This window comes from Xenopus laevis, chromosome 8L, assembly GCF_017654675.1.
Source record: "Xenopus laevis strain J_2021 chromosome 8L, Xenopus_laevis_v10.1, whole genome shotgun sequence".
Classification (NCBI taxonomy): domain Eukaryota; kingdom Metazoa; phylum Chordata; class Amphibia; order Anura; family Pipidae; genus Xenopus; species Xenopus laevis.
The window spans coordinates 69,600,739-69,613,503 of record NC_054385.1 but is presented as its reverse complement, the minus strand read 5'-3'; the positions used below and the strand labels follow the sequence as shown (position 1 = coordinate 69,613,503).

General features: G+C 40.0%; 1 long non-coding RNA gene across 1 annotated transcript; it reads right to left on the bottom strand.

Moving 5' to 3' along the window:
* Positions 1–2: 2 nt before the first annotated feature.
* Positions 3–3,482, bottom strand: LOC108698611. The gene is made up of 3 exons (XR_001932684.2): positions 3,351–3,482; positions 1,221–1,457; positions 3–567 (listed from the first exon to the last, which is right to left on the bottom strand). It is a non-coding gene; the product is annotated as an uncharacterized LOC108698611 (long non-coding RNA).
* Positions 3,483–12,765: the final 9,283 nt, after the last annotated feature.

Below are 12,765 nucleotides of genomic sequence, written 5' to 3'. Positions count from 1 at the left end.
TATACGTTTTTTGTATCAATTTAATATTCACAGCAAATCAAAACTTTTTGGTACATTCATGTGAACAAGGAATCCCTAATAGCCTCCTACTGCGTGGGAGCTGTACTGCTGTGCAGGTGTCTAGGTAATGCCAAACTATTTTCTGTCTGTCCTGGCATGTGCCTAAACACAAAGCTGCCCTGGTATTTGGCCCAGTGCAACCTTATACAGGGAATGTAAAAGGTGGAAAACAATTACAGTGTGTTTTTAGGAGTGTTTCAGACCAAAATCCTTTGGATTAAAAGGTAGCAAGTGGGAACATTCACACATTTCTAGGCAAGGTTACAGGAACATGACCGCAAATAAAATATAAAGCAAGTCAGTAGTGTTGGGGAGGGAGGTTGCTGGTGTCTGTCCATATTTTCTACTTTAATAGTTTTTCCCCACCAGCTTAAACCAGAAATTCCTCTCTAGTTTGATGCGCTAGATAAAGACATTCTCAACTTGTCACTTTCAGAGATGTGCATATCTCTGCTCTTCTCTACATGTGGGTACTCCCTCATCCTCCTCTGACCTGGGGGAAAAACCCTGCAAAACATAATAGATAATTGGTTAAAATAACACATACCGATGCTTTAATTTCCTGCTCATATTAGATAGCACACTGCATTTTATACACTGGCAAATAGCAGATCTTCACTGCTCCAATACTGGCAATCTGAAGAGCAAGGGGTTCTATTAACACTGCTGGTAGGATCTAGCAAAGTAACTCCGCTAATAATCTACATGATCCAGACATATTTCTGTCTCTCTTTTCTGAATTGAAATTGTCTTTGTGAAAAGTTACTCTCCCCAATATTAACAATATAAAATTCAGAGGAGCAAATAGAGGTGCCTGTTGATGAGCCCTTTTACCACCATATGTATTTAATGGTACAAATTGTTAGGAATTTTTGTTATACTGTAATGATGTAGTATATGACGTAGCAAAGGAGTTATCAAGCTGCCCTTTGGGCCAATACTGGAACTGATGAAGGTCAGAGAAATTAGTAACAATAGATATTCTAGCCGTATGTGAGCTTGATCTAGAGAGTTCTCTCCATGGAACCACACACTGGAACTATTTATCACAAAACCTATGCTGCATGTGTTAGTGAAATCACACCTAGAAATGAATCTAATAGGTAATTTCCCTGTGATAAACCAAATAATATTATATAATCAGCAGATGTATCCCATACCTGCTCATTCTTGAGGTCTCTTCAGAAGGTACATGCACACACTATTCCTACCACAACCAGATTGCTTAGTGTGGCTACTATTGCAACCCACATCCAGACGGTCTCACAGGAATTCCGGCCCCCGTCACCCAGCTGTGTCCTCTCAACACCTCCCGAGCTGAGTGTAGTGAATGAAGTCTGGCGAGACAGGTTGCTGCTGTTGTTGTAGGAGGACTCTGCAAAAATGGTACTCATTGCCTGAGCGGGAAAGTAATGTTTATTGCATCATATATTCCACTTAGCATGTGAAATGCTCAAATAAGCATGCATATGTTTTGTTTCTTCTTTTTGATTGGTTATTTATAAAGCCATGCATATAACCTTGATGTTAAATTAAACAAATAGCATTACTAAAACAACCCCAAACTTATAGGTAATAATGAATAATATATGCTGCTGGTTTCACTTTTGGCTAAAGATAAATATTTACTCTATAAACTGTCCCTTTATAGGAGCTCCCTACAGATCTGCTATGTCCCCTGTCTGTGTTTAAAAATGGGTGGGGGTGTCCTATTGCTCCATGCCAGAAGCACAGTAGGAGGGGAATAGCCAAAAGCAACCCTGCAGTCAATCAAGCAAAGACAGGCTTCAGTCTCCTATCAGGTCAGCCTAGCTGCTGATTGGTTCCTGTCCTGATGTGTTGAGTGCCACCAAATCCCCTGCACAGCCTGGGAAAGGAGGCAACAGGAAGTGGAAGTGATGGGTGGGGCAGTTAGGGTTTTTGCAGAAATTTTCAATAAATCAACCCAAACCAAAACACTACTTTTCTAGCTCATTACGTTTCTTTTTAAAAGAGTATAATGTACTGGCATATTAGTGTCGGACTGGGCCAGTGGGACACCAGGAAAAAACCTGGTGGCTGCCACTGACCCAAACTGCTCTCCTCTGACTGACCACCAATCACGCCACAAAGGAGATAACAAGGTACACATGGTGGAGGTATTCTTTGACCTGACCCCATGACTTGGGGAGGCGGCTGGTATTGGGGCCCCTGAGGTGGCAGCCCTGGTGGGTTCCAGTCCATTGCTGTGAAACGTTCTTGTTTTTCACATGATATGTCTCCTTTAATCCATATGGGAAAGATTAACAACTGGTGATGTACCTTCATTTAAACAAATGTCATTCTTTTACTGTCATTTCATAATTTAAAGGGGAACTCCACTCAACCTTTTTTGCTTAATGAAATTTTTTCAATGCTAAACAAATTAGGGGATCAGGAATAGTGGATATACTAAGGAGAGCCAAAATGTTAGGAACCCTCAGTGAATCCAGTCCAATTTTTTTTCGCCCTGGCTGGATCCTTTAAGGAAAAAACTGCCCCATCACCAGGAAAAAATGCATCACCATGCGCCATTTTACTTACTGTTCCCAGGCAACCCTAGTGAGGAATTGCACTTGTGCACACGCAGTACAGTAGAATTGTAAACGTTTTACTGCATATGCACAAGCCCAAAATGAAGATGCCAGGGAATAATGTAAGATTAGTGTAGTGCTACGTTAGTCCAGGCCATGGCAGTTTTTTCCAAAATGGAAATTTTAATTAACCCAAATTTTAATTAACCCAATATGTTATTATAAGGGATACACTAACTTTATACTTTTGTATGTAACTGGATACAACAAAATCTTTCTCCAAACATTCAGGTAAATTCTGAAAAATAATTGTCACCTCCAGCTGCCCAGAGGGCATTAAAGTCTCATGGCATCAAAGGTTCATTAGAAACACGACTCCAATCCTTGCAAAAAGAAGTGGGATTGGTTAGAATAGCGGACTTGTTACATTTCTATGAAGTATTGTGAGACTCACAGGGCTCAGTGTGATGCACACACACATTCACTTGGGTTGTCAGATACATGTTGAGAACTATATCTCAGCATAGCACAATAGCTTTCTGCTGCTAAGCTCTCATTTACAGTAGCTGGAGGGCTCCCAGTGTGACTGCCCTTCTCTTATGTGAGCGAATCTTTCTTGCCTTCATTTTAAAGTCTAACCCCTAAATGTATCAGTCATTCCCTAGTGAATAAGTATCCAGTATAAATGCAGCCGTACTCACTTAGAACAATTATAAAACAAACAATACACGTTTGTACCTAATCACCAGTGAGAAGTCTGGAATCTTCTGATGGCAGTGCTTGACCTTCCAAAGGCAGAGAGCTTCATTCAAAGAGACGCAGACTTGAGAAAAACAAAATAGGTGGTGTTATTGCCGTTATACTTCTCTGAGGAGGAAAGCTCTTGCCTCAGATGGAGGCTCTGGATTTAACCCTGGGCAGCTGGCAAGAGGAGGTTTAATTCACTAAATCTCTCCAGATGTTAGGGGATTGATAGAATTTTGCATGTAAATAGGATTAGAAAGTATCTGCCTGCCCCGGTGAAACCCTTTCTGCTGGCACTATGAGCAGGATTTAAAGGACACATATCAGAGGACAAGTATACCCTTCAATTATTGTGCCAGTCAAATGGGCAGATGAGCCAGCATTGCCTTTGCTATAAGAAACAAAATAGAATGAGGACTTTATATGACTTCTGAACTGAACCTTGTTACACCCACAGTCTGGCTCACTAGAAATCACATTAGCACAGGCCCAAGCTTAACTGAAACATTAGCAGAACCACACTGATTGCAGATTTAAAGCCAGTCTGTTTACAACCAGGAGGACACAAGTGACATGGTGCATGAATTTCACAGCAGTGTTCCCTGATTTTTTAGATGAACTGCTAAACTTATTTTTGGTTCCACATACTATTTTTAACTGCATAAATGTGCATATGATATCCTTTATTGCCAGTAGTCTGTGTCTTGTATTTATTATTTGGGACATTTGTCTTTCATTTGCTTTATGCCTGTAGCTGTTGTCTCTTGTTTTCTTACTACTTGCAACTAGGAATGCATGAATCCACTATTCTGGATAAGGCCAAACTCCCAAATCCTTTGTGAAAGATTCGGCCGAATATATGCAAATCAGTGAGGGGGAGGGAAAAAGAAAATTTTTTACTTCCTTGTTTTGTGATGAAAAGTCAGATGGTTTTAAGGATTCTGGATTCGATTCGTCAGGCACAAGTATTTGGACGAATCTGAATCCTGCTGAAAATGGCGGAATTATGGGCAAATACCGAACCGAATCCTGGATTGCAACATCTCTAGTGGATTTTGGCTTCCTTTGCACCTTCTGCAATTATTCTCTGAAGAGATCAATAGTTGTATACTTTGGCTACTCATGATAGGCCCAGACTGGCAATCGTTGCTTTCTGGCAAGTCACACAGGGGCTGCTGTAAGATGCCATAGAAAGTCACTATTTATTAGGCTGGTGGGGGCTGTTTGGTCTTCTGTGTACTTGGAATGGCAGGTCCTATTTTAAATCCCATTTCAGGCCTGTATGGCAAGAGTCTCCTTGTAGTCTTATGAATTATACCTGTGCAGGTCATCATACCTCCCAACATTTTGGAAATAAAAAGAACGACAAAAAAGTTGCCGCTCTGCAATTTATTCACCATTCCCATTTCTGTGGCCACATCCCCTAATTACCATGTTCATTTGAGAAAATTTGGCAGGCTATGAAAGTTTGAACATATTTCTGTGATTTTTTTTCCCCCAGTTATTACAGTTTTGCTAATGAAGGTGAATTGCCCTTTAAACTGTGAGGGACCTTATATTGTTACAATTATTGTTGTAACTGTGAGGGACCTTATATTGTTACAATTATCTCAAAATTGTTCAAAAGTATCTTATCTGCAGCTGTGGCTGTTCTGGGCTCTCTGCCAAAAGCCAAGTAAGTTAGAAACATTATTTCTTTTTCTGGCTGTTCAGTGCAGAGAAAATCTGGACTTTCCAATACAAATGAGGGAATACAAATGAGGGACTACGGGTTGAGCTGTCAAAAGAGGGACTGTCCCTCTGAAAACGGGACAGTTAGGAGGTATGGGTCATGCATGTGTTGGGGGCCCACTAATATTATATACTTGTGGGCCTTTATGGTCAAATTATGCCCTGAGGTTCAGTGGCAGTGGTACAAGCCTAGCCAGGTCTGGACTGGAATCCAAAATAGGCCCTGGCATTTCAGATACACAGAGGCTCCATCAGTCCCCCACCAACCCACTAGATAGTGACTGTCTATGGAATCCTGCAGCAGCTCCTCTGGCATTTGCCAGAACTCACAGATTGCCAGTCCAGGCCTGGTACTAGCCACAACTGGAAATTTTCCCTTGCCCTGCTGTCTGCGATATCGCAGCTCCGGCAAGTCTAGGTGCACCTCTGGTAGTCATGAGCTTTACTGCTCAGAATGTCTGTGGGAACAGGGACAATTGTGGCCTAATCTGGTGGGCATAACAGAGTGTGTTGTGAGTCCAGTGTACTGCATTATATTGGCTATCTTAGGCAACTTTATATTGCATTTTAAGGTTGATGTGTGGTACTATAATTATCCACTAGGTGGCAGACCCGGATTACCAAGAAAAAGGAGTTGGTTACATATTTGGATATTACAGAAATATGTCTGGACTCTAGGGGGCACATTTACTTAGTTCGAGTGAAGGAATAGAATAAAAAAAACTTCGAATTTCGAATGTTTTTTTTGGCTACTTCAACCATCGAATTGGCTACTTCAACCTTCGACTTCGAACTAAAAATCGTTCGACTATTCGACCATTCGATAGTCAAAGTACTGTCTCTTTAAAAAAAACTTCAACCCCCTACTTGCCATCTAAAACCTACCAAAACTCAATGTTAGCCTATGGGGAAGGTCCCCATAGGCTTTGTAAGTTTTTTTTGGTCGAAGAAAAATCGTTCGACCGATGGATTAAAATCCATCAAATCATTTGATCGAACGAATTGCGGTAAATCCTTCAACTTCGATATTTGAAGTCGAAGGACTTAACTTCGGCAGTCGAATATCAAGGGTTAATTAACCCTTGATATTCGACCCTATGTATATCTGCCCCTAGATATTAACAAAATGAATATGGTTCAACAACTTCTAAAACATAAAAACACAATTTATATATTTTGAGAGCACAGGGGAAAAAGTATATGATTTCCCACCTTTCTCCGTGTGTAACATTCCACTATGTGTGCTGGACAAATGCCATATTTAGACCACAGTCCCCAAGTACAAGGGCATATCTGGTTAGTCAAAGGGCTGTTTCAACATAATGTAATCCTGGTGGATTTAGGAATATCGACCCTCAGGGAAAAATTTGCACTATTTGTCTGAAATGTAGCAATGAGCATTTCTGCAGCTCCGCCTCCTCTCCTGCTATTCTGTACTTTCATGTAGTTTCACATAGAATAATACAAAGATGGCCGTGCACATTATTCATCAGTTTGGTGTATGTGTCTGTCCTATGTATGGCTACATTAATAGTAAACAGTTTCTGAGAGGGGCCCACAGGATGTCATTTGCAAGCAATAAAAATGGTATAAAACCAGAAATGTGAAGCCACAGACCAGTAACATTTAGAAATGTTAATACCAGTTACAACTTCAACCATCAAAGATGATGGAAGCTGTAACTGATGACCACACTGCTCCCTGGACTAAAATATATATTCTCAGCCATCTCCAACTCATAGTAAGATGAAAGTGGTGGCCCTGTTATTTACAGCCGAACAGGCAACAATAAAGTTGGCCTCTCACTGGAAGATAATGCTGCACAGATCTGGCTTTTTGTGTTTCTGAAACAAGCTGGAATCTACTCAGAATTGAACAGATTACAGTTAAATTGGTAGATCAGTTTGGTCAATTGCTCCTATTCAGGACCAGTTTTATAAATGGGCAAAAGAGCATTTGCTTAGCTCCTAGTATCAGACCATTCATCTGCTACAGCATTAATAACTTTTGACTGAAGGATGCCTCAAAATCGCAGCTAGAAGAGCTCTATTACAACCCCAGTTCAATTACTTTGCTTTTTAAAGGGCAAGTCAACCCAAAATAAAAATTTGCCTTATGAAAGAGAACATGATTCTAAGCATCTTTCAAATATACATTAATTTAAAAATGTGTAAAAACAATTGCTATTGAAAGCAGCATTTGCTTTAAGCCTTGCTGTTATTTTTTAAACAATGTTTCAAAAGTCTTAGTTCCCCATAAAGACAGGTCTGTTAATCAGCTGCCTTGTCTTACATTGTATCAACAGTCTGAGCCATCAGGACAGAGAACAGACAGGGACAAACAAATAATGCTTTCAATAGCATTACATATACAAATAAATGAATGCATATTGCAAAGTTGCTTACAAATATTAGGCAAAAATGTTTTGGGTTGATTTTCCCTTTAAATGTCTGTCGGAGCAAATGTTTGCAAGGGATCTTTCTTTTAAAAAAAATCCTGAACTTTAGTGGAGAAGTTGGATCCTAATTTTATTATTAAGATTTATTTGCTCCCATGATTGTTGGCTTGCACATCTTCCGTTACCACAGACTATTTCTATATCACATGCCTTATAAAATTTAAGTTCACATTCTTGAGGATAGAACAATTACACATTTCTTGGGGTGGCTTCAGGGGCACACTTATTATATCGGTGCTCAGGGCCCATTGGTACCTCAAAGTAGACCTGATCCTGTTGCCCATAGAAAAAATAGTAAAGTAGAATTGAACTGTCTCCAATACTCAGCCCCACTTCACCAGCCTTTATTGCCCCCCAACACTTTTTCTATTCAAAAGTTTCCCTGTGTACCAACAGAGAGGTTTAGCAGCCCTATAGCAGCTATGATCCATGTGTGTCAGTGACTCTGCACATGCTCAGTGTACTCTGTTGAGAAGCTGAGCTACAGCGCTGATTATTATCCAGGTCTGAGAGAGAATGTACTAATTGTAATACTGCCATGTGATTCTGAATTTGTTAATAATCAGCCTTGTATGACAAATTTGTATTGTATGAGTAGTGTCCCTAAGCTCAGGCAACTGACAGTAGCCCTGTGAATAAGCTGTAAAGAAGCTGGGAGCCTCTTTAAAGGCACACAAAACATGACATATTAATTGCTTTAAGTCGGCCATAGACGCAAATATCTGATCGTACGAATCGAGGATCCGTGCGATTTTCGGACCGTGTGTGCGGAGTCCCGACGGCGGAGATCGGTCGCTTGGTTGATCGGACAGGTTAAAAGATTTCTGTCGGCTCCCAATAATATCTCTGCATGTATTGCCGATCGTACAATTTTCAGTGAGAGACTGTCACTAGCTTTGGTCGGACATAACTTTCGTACGATTGCTGTCAGGGGCAGAACACCAGCTTTGGGTTCTGGTGGCTTTGGGCTGGTACACTGGTACACAAGCCCAAAACACAAGGTGCAACATTTCTAACCTTGTTCCCTGTTTAGATTCAGTACTCTTTATACGGTGTTACGGTGTTATATTTGCTTAGAATTGGCGAAGAAGACTGTAAGAATGGTTTAGCAAGTTTACACCACTAACATGGTGAAGGCAGGCTGTAAATGAAACCATTAAATAATTACAGGTACGGGATCAGTAAGTATCTGAAACCCCACTATCCAGAAGCTCCAAATTAAAGGAAGGCTGTCTCGCATAAATTTTTTTTGAAAAAGATTCCCTTTTTTTCTGTGATAATAAAAGAGTAGCTTGTACTTGAGCCCAACTAAGATATAATTAATCCTTATTGGAAGCAAAACCAGCCAATTGGGTTTATTTAATGTTAACACGATTTTTTAGTAGACTTAAGGTATAAAGATCCAAATTACGGAAAGATCTGTTAGTCAGAGAGGCAAATACAGGTATAGGATCTATTATCCAGAATGCTTGGGACCCAGGCTTTTCATGATAAGGAGTGTTGCCATAATTTGGATGACAATACCTCAAGTCTAACAAAAAAAAACATTTAATATTAAATAAAGCCAATGGATTTTTTACCATCATCATGTAAAAGCTACTGATTTATTAATACACATTTGAAGTATTTCTTAAATAGACTCTATGGGAGATGGTCTGTACTCCAGTGCTTTCTCGATATAAGATTTCTAAGTTAACAAATTTAATACCCGTACAAGAAAACTGTTCTGTAAATCTTTTTACTGCAGTACAGACCCATTACCTGTGTCATAAAATGTGTTATGCCTCTAGGAGCACTTACTGCTTATGGTTTTGTCCTGCAACATCAATAACTTTATAAAAAATATTATTTGGCAGCACCTCTGATGGGAGAGAGGAACCCAATAATCTCTAGTGAAGTGTTATACAGCGTAAGAAAGGACTGACCCATACAGAAGTTGTACAAATACAGGACAGAGCTTTAACTCAGCTTTAACAAACATGGTCAACCCCCCTTTAATTATTTCAAATGAGATTTCACTTAATTATTAGAAGCAGGATTAAAAGAATAGAATAGTTTTGCTAATGGCCATGCACACATGGCAATCCTGTCAGCTTACTGCATACTTGTTGGTCGCTCTATTGGTAATTTAATTAAGCAATGATAAACAATAAACCCAAAACTAACTCAAGGCTAAAATAATTCTACTATGTTTAAAAAAAATATTTATATGATCAGGTCATATGTAGCTCATGGGGAATCTAGATGATTGTGTGTTAGGCGCCACAGTTGGTTTCAGAATCAATAACTGTACTAGTCCACTGTGCCTTTGGGCAAATCACTTTATATCCCTGTGACTCATGCACCAAAATTAGACTGCAATCTATATAGAGCAGAGACCTATTTAGCTTGACTAAATATGAATCTAGTTCTGCATGCATGTTAGGTCTGTAGAAGGATCAATATTATTCAACTTTGGTGCTTGTACAATGCCCAGATATAAAACAGACATTGGCTTTGGATTTCTGACACAAAAGAGATTGTTAGATATGCAGTGAATATAACTCGGTTACTTGATCCTTTTGGCTCAGGTAATAACTAAATAAATGTTTAATTGCTACTCCTTGGTATGATATTCCTACTGAAGGACGATCCCATATTGGCAAATTACATAAAGACATGCAGAACACATGGACAAATTCCATTTACACTAATGCTGACCACAATAGAAAATATCTGTGCATAGGATTATCAGCGGTTATCCAAACTTTTCCCCATTCCTGTAGACAGTAAAATATTGTAGTCTTCACCCTGCTGGCTGACTCAGTTAGCTCTTAGGGTTCAGCTATAGAGAAAAACTGGGCTTCAAATCAAAGCCAGTGTCTTGTGGCCGAGTCCATAGAACCCCACTATGAAAAGGCACCAGATTAGTGTAAAGTAGCCCAAGACAATATTATCAATATAAAGTATAATAGTAGTAATATGGAACAAACAGGCAGCATGTGTGAATGAATTAGCAAGTGCATAGGTGCTAACAAACACACGAGGGTGGTGCAGGGAGAAGAATTCAGACTTGGGGTAGGCTACATTTGAAGTATGTGTCAGGAAACCCCCCCATCATTGGATTCCCCGGGCAGGCTCCCCTTGCCCACATGCAAGCAAGCACTGAGGAGCTGCGTGTCCCCAGTGCTCCCAATAAAGCGGCTGGGCGACATGCCACCCCTAATAATTTGCTGCTCTAGGCCAGGGCCTTTGTGGCCTCACCACAAATCCAAGCCTGTGCCCCCCCCCCCCACCATTGCAACCTAGGCACATGTCTATTCTGCCTACCCCTAGTTCTGGCCCTGCTGCCTGGACATCAGCAAGGGCAAATATAGGCTAAGACTGTAGAGTGAATATATTGCAATGGGCCCGCAAACATTTGTCAGTACATGGCTATAGAGGAAGCTGACCCTGTGGTTCAGACCTCCCTGTTCCACGGACCCTCCTGGAGCCATGGAGTCGAATTCCTCTATAGTTAAGCCAGTGCCATTAATCTTTGCTAAGAATTTGGGCATGCATATAGCTCCGATGGGCCCTGAGAGTCTCTTGTAGTTTCACCACTGAATCTATTCCTTACAGGGCCCAATATAGTTGTGCTCTTTCATACCCCAACTTTTTAATAAGAGGAGCAAAAATCAAGTTTATACATCTTGACTATTTATTATTGTGCTAATGGTTTTCCTCAATGTCTGGCTCCATTCACCTTTTTTTTTAAATTCCTGCTTAAAAATAAAAAAAGCAGGTACAAAAGAAGTTTTTGTCAACATTTTCCAGGATTTAGCCCAAAGAGTTTAAAGATCACCCTCAGATTTATGAAGTACCTACCTCACTAATCAAATGTATATCTTGTCAAGCCTTAGCTCTGTGTCCAAAGGAGCTTTGATTAGCATTCAAATATATTCATTAAAACCCACGCAGAATGCAAAATAACCCTTTCATTATGCATCTCCACCACTTACACAGGAGTATTTGATGCATGCCAGCGAAAGTAATGACCAGCGCCAGCACCTAACGATCTTCTCTAATTAACAAACACATCATCTTAATTTGGGGACTTTGATTTTCTATCAGGTCTCACGCTGATTGTTAACACTTTGAAGATACCCCTTAGTGTTAGGAGTACTAGCTACATTTTATTCAGTTTACCCTTAAGCCGAGTATATCATCTTCCATGCAAAGGTAGCTTTTATTTCTTGTTTGCAAGTGCTGCATGTAAACTAGTTTGTTTCAAACAATCCAGTCTGGTATTTGGCAAACTAATGCATGCATGCTTGTATATACTCCCCATGGGTTTACTCTGGGTGCATCCGTTTCCTCCCGTATGCCAAAAATATACAGGCTGTTTACATGATACCCGTTGATTCTGAAACCAAGGAACTTGAATTATAGTTAACTAGTTCAGGAACTGGTCTGATGTTGAATCATTTCTGCAAGAGCTGTATAAATTAGGGAGCATAATAACAGATGGAAGGTAGTTGGAAAGGGGCTATTGTCATGTGACTTGTGCCTGCACTTTAGGAGAGAAATGCTTTGTGGCAGGCTGCTGTTTTTCCTTCTCAATGTAACTGAATGTGTCTCAGTGGGACATGGGTTTTTACTATTGAGTGTTGTTCTTAGATCTACCAGGCAGCTGTTATCTTGTGTTAGGGAGCTGTTATCTGGTTACCTTCCCATTGTTCTTTTGTTTGGCTAATGTGGGGGAAAAAGTGATATCACTCCACCTTGCAGTACAGCAGTAGAGAGTGATTGAAGTTTATCAGAGCACAAGTCACATGACTTGGGGCAGCTGGGAAATTGACAAAATATCTAGCCCCATGTCAAATTTCAAAATTAAATATAAAAAAATCTGTTTGCTCTTTTGAGAAATGGATTTTGGTGCAGAATTCTGCTGACAGTATCCCTTTAAGATAATATTAGGGGCACTATTGCATTTCTCAGATTTTTCCAGTAATCTGGTAACCGCAACCTTAATAGCGCTTTGCAATATGTTTAACTGCAGAACCAATGCACATATATGGCTGATGGTAAAAAGTGAAATTCTTCTGTTTGGATACTGCTCATTTATTATCTTTTTTGGACAATTCATCAAGTTTGTAAGCGTGTTTTCTTTCGGAATACTAGGCCCCAAGTACAAGTCTACCTCTGCTCCTTTTATTCTTCCATAAACAATGTTCTTTTTTTTAAATAGATTTTTTAGTA